Below are 15891 nucleotides of genomic sequence, written 5' to 3'. Positions count from 1 at the left end.
TCTCTTTAATCTGCTGACAAACCAACTCCTATCAAGCCGAAGTCACTGATCACACAGAATATCACCCAAAACTCAGGCCAAACCTAAACACCAGAGCCATTCTGAGGGTGGAAACAGTTTGATTAACTTTCTTGTTCACTCCTTTCCTTATGCTGCCACACTTCAGCAGTTTAAGCACAAGCACCAAAAAAAGCCACAGGAAAAACTGTTCTCAGGAAACTGTTGTCATGACTTGGAACTAAGAGGAATTTCATGAGAAAGTCTGGTTTGGTGATACCTCCAGTGCCACCTGACAAACTCAATATCTCCTAAGCTCCACACACTCATTAAAATTCAAGAACTACAGAAGGCCTCAAAGCCATTGTTCTAACCCTTCAGTTGAAATTGTAACTACCTCCCTTTAAAAGAAGAGACTAAGACGGGGCCTTATCCAAAGTCCACTGAAATCACGAGAAAGAGTCCTAGGGTCTTCAAAAGGCTTTGGATCAGGTCCATAGCCAAAATCTCAGCTTACAAGCCTCAAACAGGACTGAAGACGCCATACTACATACAGATGCCGTTCCCATTACAACCCTAACCCCGTCCCAAAACTGCTTCTCTTACTCTCTTTCAGCCTCATATTTCCCATCCATTCCTAGTGTTTCAGGACGAGGTCTGGAAAAGAACCAGTTGGGGCATGTGTGATTTTTTAAATCTTATTTTGAAAGTGTCTAAACAAACCATACTCATTTTTTCAAATTAAAAATCCCAGGTTTTTTAGTTCAAAACAACTCAGTTTCAAATGAAAGAACATTATATTTTTTAAAGAATGTAAAAGAAAAGATGACAAGCTAAAAGAAATGTTTAAGTTATTATTGAACCAATTATTGAGCCAAAATGGATCAATTGACCTAAAGTGCTTTTCTAAAAAATTTTTTGGACTTTTTGCTTGTCAGTTGGTGGAAGTTTGAGATTGTGACTGATCATCCAAATTTAGCAGGGCCATTTTTAAGATTAATGGGGCCCTATGCAATACAATTAAATTGATACCCTCTGTCATGATTATGAGGGTTAGCCAGCAGCCAGGGGATTAAGGGGTTAACTACACCTAGCCAGGTGGAGTGACCAATAGGAATGTAGGTGGGACTTTTCAAACTGGGACAAAGGAATTTGGGTTTTTTTCCTTTCTCCCTTTTGTCTCAGAGAGTTCTCTGCAGCTACAGAGAGGGACAAGCATGTCTCTCTCTCTCTCTCTCCAAGACACCATTCTTCATTTTCTGTAAGTAGGGTAAAGTTTAGGTAGTTTTGTTAGGTTTTATTGTTTTAAGGATTGGGTATGGGATCTGAGATCTGGCACTGCTTAAAAGATGTTTTGGCTTTTCTTTGTAACTAAGTTCTAGGCCCATGGAGTTTCTCCATGAGTATATTTTGTTACCTTCCTCTTTAGTCACTATACTTGCAACCAGAATATTGTTGTAATAATAAAAGTTCTTTCTTTTCTTTCATTAACCTGGCAGTGGTTAATGGTGTGGCCCTGATTTTTGTTTTAGGGGTAAGATTTCCCAAATGATCTTTCCCCTGGTTTCTTTATCAACATTTGGGTGGTGCCAGCGGAAGTTTTATTCCCAAGATCTAGGTTTTTAAGATTTTGGGGGGAGTTTGATACCAAAGCCTGGTAGATAAGGCTTTGGGGTACACTTGCTGGCCCCCACTTCTGCATTTATCATGCCAGAGTGGGGAAGGAGCCATGACATGGTGGCATAGCAGTGGGATTATTTGGAGAACCCAGGATTTTTAAAAGGGCACAAGTTTTCTTTTGAGTTGCAAGCTTTGCAGTTTTTCCTTTTGTTTTTCCTTTTGTTTCTGGGCTGCCTCAGGGAGAGGCAGACCTTTAGCCAGACACAGACCTACCCAAACAGTTTGTTTTTTTTTGTTAGCTTTCGGGACAACTGGATAGCTAGGCTAGACTAGGGCAGGGAAGGAACCCAGTACATGCTCTTGCAATCAGGCAAGGTAACCCTAGAGAACCCAACCCTTCCTAAGCAACACCCTGAGGCAGAAACAGCCTCAGAGCCAGGCATGATGTTAAGCACCAGGAAAGATTCCAACCCCAGAGAGGGGAAACAAGAGCATACCTCTGTGAGCCCTGGGGGAAGGGATCTTGAAGAGGCAGGAGCAGCCAGCTGCCGCTCTCCCTCCCCCCCACCTGTGCCTTCTGTGTGCGATTATGCCATAAGGACCAGCAGGCCTCTAACTGACAAGGAGATGGAGTTTTTCTTACAGCTGGAGGACAGGCGTGCACAACGTGAGGCCAAAGACAGGCGTGCACAACGTGAGGCCAAAGACAGGCGTGCACAACGAGAGACCGAGGACAGGCGTGCACAACGAGAGACCGAGGACAGGCGTGCACAACGAGAGACCGAGGACAGGCGTGCACAACGAGAGACCGAGCGTATACAACAGGAGGTGAAACTGGCAGAGATCGCAGCAGGGACGAAGCGAGCAGAACTAGAGGCCCAAGTTGCGCTGGAGAAAGCCAGGCAGCCGGACACCTCAGGTACCCCACCCAACAATCCCACCGCTGCCACCATGTCATGGCTCCTTCCCCACTCTGGCATGATAAATGCAGAAGTGGGGGCCAGCAAGTGTACCCCAAAGCCTTATCTACCAGGCTTTGGTATCAAACTCCCCCCAGAATCTTAAAAACCTAGATCTTGGGAATAAAACTTCCGCTGGCACCACCCAAATGTTGATAAAGAAACCAGGGGAAAGATCATTTGGGAAATCTTACCCCTAAAACAAAAATCAGGGCACACCATTAACCACTGCCAGGTTAATAAAAGAAAAGAAAGAACTTTTATTATTACAACAATATTCTGGTTGCAAGTATAATGACTAAAGAGGAAGGTAACAAAATATACTCATGGAGAAACTCCATGGGCCTAGAACTTAGTTACAAAGAAAAGCCAAAACATCTTTTAAGCAGTGCCAGATCTCAGATCCCATACCCAATCCTTAAAACAATAAAACCTAACAAAACTGCCTAAACTTTACCCTACTTACAGAAAATGAAGAATGGTGTCTTGGAGAGAGAGAGAGACATGCTTGTCCCTCTCTGTAGCTGCAGAGAACTCTCTGAGACAAAAGGGAGAAAGGAAAAAAACCCAAATTCCTTTGTCCCAGTTTGAAAAGTCCCACCTACATTCCTATTGGTCACTCCACCTGGCTAGGTGTAGTTAACCCCTTAATCCCCTGGCTGCTGGCTAACCCTCATAATCATGACACCCTCTATCCAACAGCAGTTGGGAGGGTGATGATATTTTAGAGTTTTGATATTATAATCTTCAGCAACACACTAATTATTTCTAAAGTAAATTTTAAACTAAGGCCCTGTAGACTAACACAATAAATTGATAGAAATGTAGCCGTGTTAGTCTGGGGTACAATAAATTGAGAAACTGACAGTACAGATCTGGGGTTAGCAAATGCCTGTTAAATGACTTTGCTACCACTTGACTGGCTCTTGCAGAGGTTCCATGTTCTTATAATAGGTCTGGCAGCTTTTTCACTTTTAAGTTAACTAGATCCTCTTCAGAAGAAGTAGAGCCACAGCACAGGCATAGGAAGAGGTAGGTAGAAGGACATTAAAACCCAGGGATTCCCCAAATTTTCAGGTGCCCTACACAGTTGCATATTCTGCATGTGGGTAAGGATGGCCCTGAAATTCAGGATGATTTTTTTTCAGAATCTCAGATATTTCATCCAGGTGAGAAAGCTACTCCCCCCCACACCCCCACCCCCACCCTAACATAAATCTGTTTTTATTTTTCTGGTTTCACTTCTGCTTTGAACTCAAACTGAGAGTTAACTCGAGTGATCCAAACTTGTTTAAAAAAACAAGAAAAACCTTTCATATTTCAGACTTCAATCACTCTCTGCTCCCAGCGGTCAAAAAAATGCCATTAGCCCTGGAGGTTCTTTAGTAAATAAAGAAAGAGGGGAAAAAAGATGATTGAATAGTCTTTATCCTTTTATTTTCTCTCTCTTTTTAAATATATATATTTTATAAACCATTTCCTCAAAGGCACTGAAGTCTCTCACTTCAGTCCAGAGAGCCAGAGGAGCCTTGGCTTTCAAAGTCCTGTTTTGAAAGGGACTGGTGGCTTGAAAGCGTGTCTCAAATGTAATTTGCTAATACAGGGCAGCTACACAATGGGCTGTGTAAATGCTATGCTCCCTACAGAGTTCCCTTCAGCTTTTCTTATTATGACTCTGAGAGATTCTGGGGGAAACAGCGCAACTCAACACAGCCTGTAAATCTCAGACACTATTTGCACATCAATGCCCGGAAGGGGGAACTAGTTCTTGCTTATCAGATCTGCCAGACTTGGAGCTTTTCACTTTGCAGCTATTTTATTATTATTATTGTTATTATTCTATTTTAGGTTTTGCTGTGGGAGATCCGAGAGGTACTAGGATCTTTTACTGCCCCTTCACAGAAAGGAGCAGGGAATTGGGGGACTCAGTGGTGGTTTTCACAGAAGGCTCTTTGGGGAATGTTATATTTTTAACTTTCTCTTAAGAAAGTTTTGTTTTTAAAGCTTCCGGGAAACGCGTACGCGCACGTGTGTGTGTGCATGCGTGCGTGCTGAGCACCTGGACTCTGGTCCCGCAAAGCACTTAAGCACATGCTTAGCTTTAAGCATATGAATATCCCCACTGCTCATGTGCTTAAGCACTTTGCAGGGATAGTGATAGAATGCTGAGCATTCTTCCTCATCCCAACCAGCCTGGAGTTGAGTCAACATGGAAATACAAGCAAAATGCTGCTAAAAATTAGCCAGCTCCCAGTATTCCATATCCAGTGTGAAGGTCCAGGATGGATGGTGGAGCATTCAAGAAACAGAGATGGGTGAATCTTCCTGTTATATCTCAATATATATATATATATATATATATTTTAAAATCAAAACATTACCTAAATGCTGTTCAGCTGCAAAAGTTCCGTCTGGCTGTTCTGTGATCTTGGAGTGTAATTTTTTGGTTAAAACCAACAGCTATCTTTCCACAATGAAAACCTACAAAAAAATTTCACACCGTGAATTAATTTCTGGCTGCTCAGAAATTATCCCTTTTTCCACTGGAAAGGGGGTTCACTTTTTAAAACACTCGCAAACCTGGCCATTTTTTCAGTGAAATAAATTCATTTTTCAGCAAGTAAAAAAAAAAAAAAATTCTCTAATTTTGAATATTTTCTCCTTTCACAAGAAATACTTAGATGGCTTGCACAGCTGCTGACTTCTTTCCCCTACCTAACAAGGATTAAACACCAGGCCTAGATGTTGCCTAGGTCCTTGCCCTCACGTCACAGTTTATTGATTCAAACAAAAACTTGGAAATTTACAGAAAACAAAGCAATTGCCCTGATCAGCACAGGCCGTAGGGCTCAGATATGGCTGCCAACCCTCCTGGGTGATTGGAATTGAGTTCCATCTCAGAGAGGCTTCTGATGCCAATCGGTGAGATTTTCAGCTGCTAAAATGCAGCGGTGCAGTGGGGTGGGTACTGGCTTTCTATCTCCCCTCGCTCGGAGCGGCTCCAGGAAATGACTGGCACGTTTGGTGGCTAGATGCAGGGGTGGCCAGACTGTGTGCTGACTCCCATTGGCCAGGAACGAAGGCCAGTGGTAACAGGGGTGGTGCCAGCAAGCAGAGGCAGCACCTGAAGCCACCTTGCTGCCCCTGCAGCTCGCTTCTGAGAGCTCACACCTCAATCCTCTATACCAGCCCTAAGCCCCATCCCGCACCCCCACTCCCTCCCAGAGCCCTCACCCCCTCCACTACCGCAACCCCTTGGCCCAGCCTGGTGAAAGTGAGTGAGAGTGGGAAAGAGCGACCAATGGCAGGGGAGAGAGGGGAGAGTGTGGACAATGAGTGGGGGGCAGGCAGGGCCGGCTCCTGGTTTTTTGCTCACCACCCCGGCCCTCCCCAAAAAAACCACCCAACCACACAAGAAAAAAATTCTGTTGAAGGGGAAAAAAGGGGGAGGGGGGAGACCAAACTTGTTGAGAAAAAAAAAAAAGGACTCCAAGACTTAAGCCAAAAAAAATTAAAATAAAAAATAAAACAGCATTAAAACAGCATGTCCTCTTTAAGCCTTTAAGAGTGAGTGCATGGATAGGAACAGGGGGGCTTCCTCTAAGTCTTTTGGCCGGCAGCCATTTTGTAGAACCAGGTGTGCATGGGTGTTGGAGGGGTTGGGAGTCGGGGGGGTTCGGACTGGGGGGGAGGCTGGGCGCTGAATGTTTGTAGGGTTGCCAGGTGCTTGGCATTTTCACCTCCTGGCCAGGGGGAAAAACAATCAGAAAATACTGGACATCTCAAGTGAATTTTTTTACCGGACAGGAGGCGAAAATATCGAACTGTCCGGGTGGATACCGGACACCTGGCAACCCTACGCAGGAGCGGGGCGTCCTACCTGGGATTTCCACACGATGTAGGTGGAGGGGTGGCTGATGACTGGGTCCAGGCTGAGGGTCTGGCGGAGCGGAACCTCTGCTTGGAATGGAGAGACTCTTGGAGGAGGTAGCAGCCGCCGAGGAGGAGCAGGACTCAGGAGACAGGGCCGTCCAGCAGGCTCCGTGGCCAGGCGCACATGGTGCCAGTGCTGGCTGTGCATAGAGTTGCCAGGTGTCCGGTTTTCTACCGGACAGGCTGGTATTTGTGCCCTCTGTCCAAAAGAAAAATTCAGAAAATATCGGACACGTGCAATGTCCAGTATTTTCTGAATTTCTGGCTTGGCGCCGGATGGAAGCCGGGCGGGGGCGGGGGTACGGATGGGGAGGAGCAATTGGGAGGCAGGCTGCAATTGGCGCTGGGAGCCCTGTGGACACGTGCAAAGGCGGGGCGGGGCGGGGTGGGGCGGGGCGGGGCAGGGCAGGAGCACTGGTGGAGACTCCCAGCCACTCCCCCCAGCCAGCTTCTGCACACAACCAGAGGCTCCCAGTGCCAATCGTGGCCCCGCCTCCCAGCTGGGAGCCTCTGGTTGGTGCAGAAGCCAGGTGGGGAGAGTGGCTCCCAGCCACTCCCCCCCGCCCCCGCCCCCATCTCCGCCCGGCTGCTACTAGCAACTAGAGGGAGTGCATGCTGGGAGCGCAGCCTGTTGGACTCTGGCTGTGGCCAGTGGCTGCACCCTCCCCCGCCAGCTCTGCTTCCCACCTCCCTTCCTCTGGCCCCCCCCTCCCGTCCAGCCTCCCCAGCCTCTGATCCCCGCCAGCTCTGCTTCCTCCCCCCCTTCCTCCCGCCCAGCCCCACAGCCCCCAACTCCTGCCCCGGAAGCCTTGCCTCTAGCCCCCCTTCCTCCTGGCCAGCCCCGCGGCCCCCTGCCAGCCGTGCCTCCTGCCCACCTTCCTCCCTGCCAGTCCCTCCCCCGCCACACTCCCGCAGCCCTTTAAAATCAGTGGTGTGGGGCTGGGCATTGCCATGGGTGGCACCGGCTGCTTAGCGACCGCCAGAGAGGAGCAGGGGAGGAGACAGGGGTGGCCAGCAGGCTCCGGGCGTGCACTGACCATACCCCTCTCAGTTTATGTCTACACTACCACTCTAGTTCGAACTAGGGTGGTTAATGTAGTCAATCGAAGTGGAACGAGGAGTAACGGTAGTTCGAATTAGAAAGCCTAATTCGAACTACCTATTCCGTGCCGCGTGTAGCCGCACGGAGTCCAAACTACCGGGGATTTTAAAATGGTGGCACCCGGCAAGATGCAAATGAAGCCCGGGATATTTAAATCCCGGGCTTCATTTGCAACTTCAATTGACTACATTAACCACTCTAATTCGAACTAGGGTGGTAGTGTAAACATACCCTCACATCTCCCTGAAATGGAATGTGACAGCAAGATTAGAACTGGTGCTTGGGACATCAGATTCTAGGCTATGCCCTATCCCTGCTCTCCCATTGCTGGGACAATAACATGGCACGTGCTGCACCCTGGCAAAGGCTTTGATTAGAAGCCAGGCATGTGTCTTTACCACCTCCAGCTCCCCATGGGCCTTTCTCTTCCCAGATGGGCTTGTTATACTTGGTGAGTGGAGGCAACTGTAAATATTTCCACAAATCCTTCTCCAGAGGTTCTGATCTCTGTGCTTCCTTCTGATTTGTGAGAGGTGCTATGATCCCGTCAGGGTGCAGGACTCAGGGTCTGCACTGAAATAGCTTTAGTATTGTCAAGCCATTCACGTGGTGGCACATGCAACTAAGCAAAACCAACCAAGTTGGTCTAGCAGACAGCCCTCTACAGCAGTGGTTCCCAACCTTTTTTAATACTGCAGACCTGTCAAAAGTTCGTGAATGGGTTTGCCGATCAGTAACATTCTATTATAAGCTGGCTAGTAGGAAGTTTAGACTTGAAATTAGATGAAGGTTTCTAACCATTAGAGGAGTGAGGTTCTGGAACGGCCTTCCAAAGGAAGTAGTGGAGGCAAAAGATCTATCTGGCTTCAAGATTAAACTAGATGGGTTTATGAAGGGGATGGTTTGATGAGATAACATGATCTTGGTAATTAATTGACCATTCATTATCCGTGGTAAATAGGTCAATGGAGGGATGATAGTAGTTACTATCGAGAACTTTCTGGGTGTCTGGCTGGTGAGTCTTGCCCATATGCTCAGGGTTTAGCTGATCGCCATCTGCGGGCTTTTGGGGTGGAACCTCTCCTGCAGCCCCCCGATTGCCCCCTCTCCCCAGATGGCAGCCTGCGGCAAGTGCAGCCGGTCTGATGGCCGAGTGCTGTGATGTGCCCAGTGTGGGTACTCCGGGCACTCCAAGCCAGGACTGCTTTGCAAGTGGGGCACCCCTGAGAACTGTCTGTCTGGGGTGGGGGTCGGGACCCTTTAAGCGCAGCCCTCGGCTAGCCTGAGACAACATCTCCACGCTCTAAGTCCTCCTCTGATGCCCTGCTGGCACTGCTTCCGGCCATCCTTAAGCCTGGTTCAGGGTCCACTTAATGTGGACATGCTAGTTCGAATTAGCAAAACGCTAATTTGAACTAGATTTTTAGTCTAGATCCGTTAGTTCGAATTAGCTTAGTTCGAATTAAGTAATTCGAACTAAGTTAGTTCGAATTAACGTTGTAGTGTAGACATACCCATAGAGTGGTGGGCAACCTGCAGCCCATCGTGATTCCACGGGTGGCCCGTGGGGCATTTTATTTTCCATTTGCCCACATAAAGGGTTTCCAGATTTCTCTGGTTTCCATCCATGTAGCTTTTTCCTACCGGTATTACTAAAGCGACACACACACTTACAGAGCAAGGGCCTGGGGAGTAGGGTGCGTGCTGATTGCACTAGCCAACCAAAGTGCTGCTACCATTCAACTGGCGCACCCTGCAAATTCTAGCAGCTAGCAAAATTACCCTAGTCTAGGAGACTATCTTGATTACAACAATCTTGCAGCTCATTGAGGTGAAGGAGGCCACTCACGCAGCCCACTCGCTAGTCTAGCCCAATGGGGGCCTTATCTCAGTTGGGGTGCTGATTGGAATAATTCTGAGCAGAAATCAGCTCTCTTGTGGCAGGAGAAGAACTATAGCACCATCCCTGCGGCCCAGAAGAGATTCCAGTGCCCCCCGGGTGATTAGCAGTGCCCACAGCCGGGTTTGCATTTCTCCTGGTGGTGCACAGTCACACTCTGGTGGACACAACAACATTTGTTGCTCAGATGGATGGAAAAGATTAGAAGGAACATTCCTGCTAATCTCAGTGACAGCCTGTTGCACGGTCCCTGCCAAGAATTACAATGCTGTAATAGGGCCCCAAAGCCGTCCCTTGCACATGTGGGATGAACCGCTGGCCCTCTCGACGTCAATTGGAAAACTCCCATAGACTTCAGTGCAGCATGTCACCAACGCTCTCAAGAAACTTTGCAGGGATAGCAGAAGCAGCTCCCTCTCTCTGTAACACTTTTCTTGGAAGCCCCCAAACGAGCTTGTGTTCCTTGGCAAGCTTCTTTCACAACATGCAAGGTATTTTTTCCAAACATGAGTCACACTAGAAAGTGTTGCTGAGGGATGCAATGCAGAGGTGGTAGGAATCCAGTGAAAGATGTTGCCAGAAAAAGAACCAATAGCAACCCCGGTTTCCAGTCAAGAGAAATGTTCATGCTTCATGTCTCTGCCAGCCAAAAGGGCTGTGCTTCTTTTAGCCCTCCAGAGGATGAGCCCTGTTATTGCTGTCAGGCATGTGTGGGGTCAGACCCTTTTCCTGCTGTATCAAGATCAGTGGGCATTGGTTTAGGTGCCTTCCCAGTGGAGGGGTACAGTGTCTAGCCTCCTTAAGAGCACGATGCATGTGAGGTCATGGTGGCGGGGTAGCCCAGATAGCTCTTCCGAATGGCATCCCCCGCCCCCCATGTCAGACCAAACCATGAACGACTGTGTCTATACAGAATGTGGGGGTGGGGTGGTAAACCTAGAGAAGCAGGACTGTATGGCCTAATGCCAGACCAATGGCTTGTCTAGAGAGGGGTGTAGAAGAGAGGCTTGGAGCATAGGGTCGCCAACTGTCCAATAGTACAAATCCAAACACCCCACTAAGGCCTTGCCCGGCCTCTTTTCCAAAGTCCTGCCCCCAGGGCCAGCTTTAGGCACCAGTAAATCAGGCAGGTACTTGGGGCCGCATTTTGCCATGGGCAGAATTTCAGGTAAGCAGCTAGCGCCGCCCCCGGCAACACCTAGCCCCACCCCACTGATTTTAAAAGGCCACGGAAGATGCCCCAGCTGCGCAGCTGAGGTTACCAGGTAGACCCCCCCCCCCCCAAATACTAGACACACTTGATCGTGGGCGGTGGGGGAGGAACCGGCCAGAAGGAAGAGAGGCGGGGGGGCTGCGGGGCTGGCCAGGAGGAAGGGAGGCCGAAGGCGGGGCTGGAGGAACAGGGGTCGGGGGCCGCAGGGCTGGCCGAGAGGAAGGGGGGCTGGGAGGAAGGGGGGCAGGAAGCAGAGCTGGGGGGGATCGGAGGCCGGGAGTGGGGCTGGATGGGAGGAGGGAGGGCCAGAGGAAGAGGAGGCTGGAAGCGAGGGTGGGGGGCTGGAGGAAGGGGGCGGGAAGCAGAGCTGGCGGGGGGAGGGTACAGTCACTGGCTGCAGCCGGAGTCCAACAGGCGGTGCACCCAGCAGGCACTCCCTCTAGTTGCTAGTAGAAGCTGGGCAAGGGTGGGGGCGAGGGGACTGACTGGGAGCCACTCTCCCCACTCGGCTTCTGCATGCAAATAGAGGCTCCCAGCTGGGAGGCGGGGCTGCGATTGGCCCTGGGAGCCTCTGGTTGTGTGCAGAAGCTGGGTGGGGGGAGTGGCTAGAAGTATCAACCAGTGCTCCCGCCCCGCCCCGCCCTTGCACACAACCACAGGGCTCCGAGTGCCAATCACAGCCCACGGCCCAGTCGCTCTCCCACCCCCACCTGGCTTCCGACCAGCACTCAGCCGGAAATTCAGAAAGTACCGGACATTGCACGTGTCCAGTATTTTCTGAATTTTTCTGCTGGACGGAGGGCACAAACACCGGCCTGTCCGCTAGGAAACCGGACACCTGGCAACTCTATGCACAGCCAGCACTGGCACCATGTGCGCCCGGCCGCGGAGCCTGCTGGCCGGCCCTGTCTCCTGCTCCTCCCCAGCAGCTGCTACTTCCTCCAAGAGACTCTCCATTCCAAGCAGAAGCTCCGCTCCGCCAGACCCGCAGCCTGGACCCCCGCCATCAGCCACTCCTCCGCCTACATCGTGTGGAAATCCCAGGTAGGACGCCCCCTTCCTGCCTAGTGTCGCCAGGTGTCCGGTATCCACCCAGACAGTCCGGTATTTTCGCCTCCTGTCCAGTAAAAAAAAAAAAATCAGAAAATACCGGATACCTGAGATGTCCGGTATTTTCTGATTTTTCTCCCAGCCAGGAGGCAAAAATGCCAGGCAACTGGCAACCCTACAGACACTCAGCGCCCGGCTTCCCCCCCAGCCCGAACCCCCCCGATTCCCAACATCCCCAAGCCTCTGACCCCAGCCCCCATGCTTACCTGGTTCCACAAAATGGCTGCTGGCCAAAAGACCTAGGGGAAGCTCCCCTGTTCCTATCCATGCACTCACTCATAAAGGGGACATGCTGTTTTATTTTAATTTTTTTTGGCTTAAGTCTTGGAGTCCTTCCCCCCCCCCCCCCCACACACACACACACACTTTTTTTCCCCTTCAACAGAATTTTCCTGGTGTTGTTGTTTTTGGTTTTTTTGTGGGGCAGAGTTGGTGGCCAAAAATTTTTTTGCTTGGGGGAGAAGACCCAAGTGCCAGATGAAAGTTGAGCACTAGCAAACAGGGGCAGAGATCTGTCATCTTGTCATTGTCATCCTGTCATTGTTACACTGCTCTTACCAATGGCTTGCGTGTCTGCTTCTAGATTCGGGGGGGAGGGGGAAGAGGGGGCTGAAAGAGGTTCCTTACATGCTCAGACTGATTTCCCTTCCCATTTCTCCTGGGGTTGTCCCTGAGAGAGGGCAGCCTCAGCATCCAAACCCAGCCTCCCTCTGCTGTAACTGCCACTGGAGATGAACTTCGGTGAAATCCAAACCAGCCCCAAGGGAAAGGGGTGGATGAGAGGTTCCCCGTTTGAGCCCATCTGTACTTAAAACCATTCTTTTGGCCACAGGTACAGAAGCATCCCATTGATAAGAAATAATGGCAGTGAGATTTTTCCATGCTCCTTTTTAAAATCAGGCTGCTTCCAGCTGGCTTTTTCTTATGTACAAGGCATCCTCTGCTTCGCTGATCCAGCGTTTCAAGTCTAAGCTTCCTCAACAGCAGCCCCCTAACCTCCAGGGTTAGCAGCACATACAAGCTGCCTTCCACTCCACTGATTCCAAATGGAATTGCGTGGGCTCTTGTAAACACACGGTCCAGCCTCTCAGCTGGTGTGACTCAGCATAGCTCCATTTGAAACTAGCAGAATGATGTTGATTTGCAGCAGCTGGGCTCTGGCCCCAGGTTTCTCTCATACGCACACAGACACGAAACACTGCGTCAGCTCACAGGTCACACACCTGTACAGACACCTACGTAATCCCACACCTCTCTGCACGCTGATCCTCACACATCCCAAGCAGAGATATGCAGTCACACAAGCCAGATGTATATCCACATAGCACAGGGGTCTCCAATCTTTTTAAGTATGAGATCACTTTTTGAATTCAAATGCAATCCAAGATGTACCTCAAAGCCAAATATCTTTACCCCGCCTCCTTCGTGCCCCTCCTCTGAGGCCCCGCCCCTGCTCACTCCATCCTCCCTCCCTCCCCCATTCTCACTCACTTTCACCAGGCTGGGGCAGCAGGTTGGGTTGCAGAAGGGGGTTCATGACTGGGATAGGGTTGTGGGCTCCAGCTGGGCTCTGTTTACCTCAAGTAGCTCCTAGGTGGTGGTGAGGTGGGACTAAGGCAGGTTCACCCCTGTCCTGGCCCTGCACCACTCCCAAAAAGCAGCCAGCAAACTCTCCCCTGCTCAAGTCCCGTTCTCTGCTCTGTGGAGATAGGATACAAAGCAGGAGAAGGGGGCACCTTGGCTTCAGCACCCCTCTTCTCCTTCCCCTGCCCTGCACAGAAAGCAGGAGACTCCTGAGGGGCCAGCTTCAAGGCAGAAAGCAGGAGATTCACAACAGTGGAGGGAGGGGCAGCTGAAGTGCCCCCAATAGCCTCGTGGCCAAACTAGTCAGGATCACCTGTCAGAGGCTCCAAGATCTACCAGTAGACCCCGATCTACTGATTGGTGACCACTGACATAGGACAACAGGTGCACACACCAACACAGACTTGCACGTGCTCACGCACACACATAGGAACACACGGCCACCTCTGAACAAGAGCATACACAACATCATGCCATGCAAAGGTCACACACACCTGACTTAAAGACAGCTCTGTTTACCAGGGATTTCTCTTGTAGCAGTTGGAATAGGATTAAAGATCAAATCTGACTTCCCAAAATGTGCAGGGTGCTATAGATTTAGCTAGCTGCTCATTTGCAGCCATGTTGGTCCTAGAGTGTGCTAGAGACAAGGTGGGTGAGCTGATGTCTTTTATTTGACCACCTTCTGCTGGTGAGAGAAGCTTTTGAGCTGTCTGTTCTTCAGATCTATCTACTGCTTTTCTAGGCATTTACACTGCTCTCTCCCATGGTGCCTGAGTGCCTTTTAGTTTGGTCTGCTGCAGAGATGTGACTGGCTACTAAACTCAGTCTCCTTCCCCCATCTGTGCAGTGTTCCCTTGTAGAGGAGTCTTGTTAGGAGGCTTCCATTCTTCACTGGTATGTCCCTCTCTTATTTGCAAATAGGGATCAGCTGGTTCATGTTGTGTTCTCCAGTGATGATCTGTCTTTGGCAGGGTTTCTTTTTGCGTTTCCCGCAGGCACATCCTACCACATGGACACCAGATTATCCTCTGAACTTCCCCAGAGTGCAGGGGCATTTAGATCCAGGATGTTGGTTCGGGCCCATCTCTAGCAATTTATTGTGTATGGATGGAAAAATGCAAAAGAATTGTCCCAATTTTAGATTTCTCTGCCATTTAGTCGCGCTATTTCCACCACAGAATCTCTGGCCGATTTGTTGAAATTTCCCAGGACTGATCTGACACCTCTTGATAGCATTACCGAGAGTGGCCGGCTGGCTGTTTCACACCATTTACTGGAGTTGCTGGAGAAGAAGAAAGAAATCATGAGACCTGAAAAGAAATGGGTCAATGTGTGGATTTCATCATCTCTGCGGGGAATAGAGACTCAAGTCCAAGTGCATTGTACTGAGAACAATAAGAGTTGAGACACGGGTACTCTTGGCAGGGTTCCCTTCTCCTGAGAGCTGGAACAATCCACTTCACAGCAGTACCTTGGGAAGAAGGAGTGTTGTGCCAGCAGCAACATCATTAGCTTCCTTTGTGTTGTGAGGGACCGGGCAAAGGCATTCATGGTTTCCAGGTGAGCCGACCAGCCAGGTTCACCCTGACTAAAAATCCTTCTCCCAGATCTGGCTCTTTATTTTATTTTGCAGTCATGCCAGTCAGCCCACTGACTAGAATTTGATTAATAGTTTGGAGGGATTTTTTTTTTTTTTTGCCTTTGCTGACAGACAAGAAATCAGATAGGAAGAGGCCTGTTTTGTGAGCCTAGCAGAGAGCTTAGCGTGCTTCCCTGAGCATGAATCACAACCATTTACCCAGGACAAAAAGACCCTGTTGTAGCTCTACCTGAAAGAAGATATCAAAACCCCATATAAGAGCCTGCTTATAAAAACACAAGAGCAATACATGCAGCTGGGAACCCCAGCTCCTACCTGGTATGCTCCTTCGGACCACCTGGCAGGAGCAATCTGTTTACTGGAGTCAGTGGCTGACTTTTTAAATTCCTTCCTCTCCAGCTCTCCCTCCCAAACAGTCCCCTCCAAAGAACACTTCCTAAGAGAAAGCCCCTTTTATGGGCCAGTGGGGGGCTGGACTTGATGACTCCTGAAGTCTCTTCCAGCCCTAGGATTCTATGATTTTATAAGACCCCAAAGTTTTCTTCCTGCAGACCCATCAGTAAAAACAACCTTCCACCTCCTGCAATGCACTTCGGTGTGTCCCCTGTTGTTTTACTCCCTGAGTCTAAGTGCTGCCCAGGGAATGGATGCTGCTGTCTCCAGAACAAAGGGGTGGTTCACTCTGGCACTCGCAGGGTAGGCCGAACCTTCCCTTGCGCTGTTGCTGGTAAGCTCCTTAGGGAACACATGGCTGTCCTGGTGCCACCATATGGGAAAGTGCTTTATTCAGCCTTGGTGCTAAGACAGTTGCCCTTCATCATGGCTGCCCACACCAGCAAGATTAAAATGCTGGGATCTCAAAAATGGAGA

At 49.7% G+C, this 15891-nt stretch overlaps 1 long non-coding RNA gene across 1 annotated transcript; it reads left to right on the top strand.

Moving 5' to 3' along the window:
• The first annotated feature begins 967 nt into the window (after positions 1-967).
• On the top strand, positions 968-15594 carry LOC142819315 (uncharacterized). Its single transcript, XR_012897168.1, has 3 exons — positions 968-1258; positions 2263-2536; positions 14417-15594. It is a non-coding gene; the product is annotated as an uncharacterized LOC142819315 (long non-coding RNA).
• The last annotated feature ends 297 nt before the right edge of the window (positions 15595-15891 follow it).

Source organism: Pelodiscus sinensis, chromosome 22 (assembly GCF_049634645.1).
Source record: "Pelodiscus sinensis isolate JC-2024 chromosome 22, ASM4963464v1, whole genome shotgun sequence".
Taxonomy (NCBI): Eukaryota; Metazoa; Chordata; order Testudines; family Trionychidae; genus Pelodiscus; species Pelodiscus sinensis.
The sequence above is the reverse complement of the archived record's forward strand: the minus strand, read 5'-3'. Positions and strand labels throughout refer to the sequence as shown.